Raw genomic sequence first — 2,911 nt, 5'->3', positions numbered from 1 at the left:
GGGAAAAGAAGGAAAAGAGAGGAGAAAAAGAGAGAAAAAGAGAGGAGGTGAGAGGGGGAAAAAAAAGGGAAAAAAACACAGCGTCTATCTACGCGCTTAACAGCACATCTATAGACACGGCAACCTGTTTCTAGCATAGAGTAGACGCGTCTATAGATGCGATTTTAGACGCTTTCTCAGATGTGTCTATAGACGCGTTCTGACAGATACTATTCAAAAAGACAAAAAGGACATGTGCATTGTGTCCAACGTGCCCGACACAAAAACAAAGTTGTTGTACAAAAACAGTCGTTTCAAAGGATGAATCAAACGAGAGAAACTTTCAAAGAAGATTAAAAAAAAAGATCAACCCTAAAGAGACTTACCTTGGATAGAGTCTGTATGGAAGCTTTTTGTCCTTCTTGTCCTTCTTCAAAGCTGTTTCTCTTTCTTCTCTTCCTTGTTCACCCTTTGCTTCTCTTTCTTCTCTTCCTTGTTCACCCTCTTCTCTTGTGTGCTTGGAGATGATTGTGTAAGCATGGAGATAATTGTGGGTGCTTGAAGAAATGTATGGATGCTAGGCTTTGAATCTTTTAATAGTAAAGCAAAGCAAGCCCGTTAAAAGTATGTGAAGAAAGGCAAGCGCGCTAAAAGTAGGTTTCAAAATGAAAATCACGTCTACAAGAGTGTCTAAAATGGTGTCTAAGAGAGCATCTAAAATGGCGTCTAATAGCGCGTCTAAAACCGTGTAGAAGACAGAACAGACGCGATTTTAGACGTGCAAATAGACGCGCCACAAAGTTTTCAGATTAAATATTTGACATAAGAGCAAATTTTTTTGGGTTCTTTATTTGTAGGATGTCTTTATCTTCAACAAGTAGCTCCAGTAAGGATGAATCCATTCGTTTCCACCATCACAACGAAATGTGGTTGGAGCAAAAAATCAAATGTATGTGTGATCGATGTCGAGGAAACATGTATCGTGCACGCAGGATTACACTCAATCACATCTCAAAGTATGGAGAATGGGATGCGACCGTAAACATGGTAAGTGTTAAAGAGTTAAGGTTGATTGAGATACCTATGGGTGTTCATATTTGTGAGTTATGATCCCATTTTAATTTGATACAGGATGCAGTGCCACACCCGCATATGATGCCCGTCGTCTCGTGAGGAGGCAAAGCGTCGGTGATATGAGGTGGGATCTTCAGGAGGGATTACGGATGCATGGAGTGATGGTGATAGTAGCCCTCCGCCATTACCTCATGAAGCCATGGAGGAGGAGGTGTTTGATGATATGGTGCGGGATTTATCTGTCCATCAATCCGAAGGGAGGGATGATAGCATGGAGCAGGACGATCTTTTTACCGCAGCATTGACTCCACTGTTTGAGGGGTGCACATTCTCTGTTCTACGTGCCTCCCTTGAGTTACTAAACTTGCAAACCATCTATGGATGGAGCAATGCAAGTTTGAATGCATTACTCAAGCAAGCTTTAAAGTCTATTTTGCAAACATGGTGAACTATGCTAGTGGGTCAATTACTCAAATGCTTTTCCTCATTTATGGTCTTCACGTGCAGGCTATTGTGTAAAATGCTTCCAAGGGAGAATAAATTACCGACCTCAAGAGATATGGCAAGGCAACATGTGACCTCTCTTGGAGGATTAGATTACAAGCGCATCCATGCATGCGTCAACGATTGCATTTTGTTTCGTGGACTACATAAGGATGCAAGAGAGTGTCCTACTTGTGGAGAGGCAAGATATAGAGCAGATCTCAAAACTTTGGACGTGCCTCGTAAGGTTCTGCGACATTTTTCCATAATCCCTCACATCCAACATATGTTCAAGTACAAATCCATTATTGTAGAGCTCATGTCATGGCATTCCTCAACCGATGGCAAGTGGAGAACTCCCGCAGACACTTGCGTGAAAGCATATTGAAGACACATGGCCAAGCTTCAAGGAAGAACCTAGGAGCTTGAGACTTGGATTGGGTATGGACGGTGTGAACCCATTTGGTCTCAAAAGCACCTCTTACAGTGTATGGCTAGTGATATTGGTGAATTATAATCTTCCACCCTCTATGGCGATTAAGAAAGGACATGTTATGATATCCCTTTTAATTCCAAGGAAACATAAAGTCAAAAATTTTGATGTTTATTTGGAGCCTTTGATTGACGAGCTAGAGATACTTTGGAGAGGTATCGAGGTGCATGATGTGAGCAGGCCTCCCTCGTCACGAGAACGTTTCTTTGAGGTAATTTGTACGAGTCTTTCCTCCTCCATGTTGGGTGTTTTTGAAATATACTCCTCTAGCTTGGTAGTGAGATTTTTTTTCATTCCTTGGGTGCTCCACATGTCAAGAGAACCATATTCATTCATGAAGTATGTACTGGATGAGCATACAAATGTGCTACAGAAGAAAACAAGACCAATTCAGAAGCTATTATTCATAATCATTTCAAATTGATGGAGTAGAAAGGAACTCATGTTTACCATCCATGTAATGTGTAATGTTAGTATCACCCCATGTATCGACCATGGTTTTTAAAAAAATTTGAAGCTCTTCTTGAAAGTTTTGGCGCTCCTCTACAGTCGTCCTGCTTTTGGTCATTAATCCAACCATCTTATTGAAGTCTGACCAAACCTTCTCATGTAGAACTACAAGGCTAGGATTGGTGCAATGAAACGTTGTACATTTACATAAATCCTTCCACAAGTCCCATGACTTTGAGTTCTTTACATTTTCTGGCCTCTCTAGAAAATGTCTTGCCTTATATCCACTCATTGAGAACTATTGGGCCACTTCATGATTTGTGCCAGAGGCCTTCTTGTTAACATTAATTTGCACATTGAAGAGCTTCATGTTGTCTTTCCTTGCCTTGTATAGTAAATGCGTAATCAATGTGACACTTGAGCAGATGATCA

This window comes from Cibotium barometz, chromosome 52 (genome assembly GCF_041138505.1).
Source record: "Cibotium barometz isolate CiBa-2024 chromosome 52, ASM4113850v1, whole genome shotgun sequence".
Lineage (NCBI taxonomy): Eukaryota > Viridiplantae > Streptophyta > Polypodiopsida > Cyatheales > Cibotiaceae > Cibotium > Cibotium barometz.
This window is presented reverse-complemented; position numbering follows the sequence as displayed.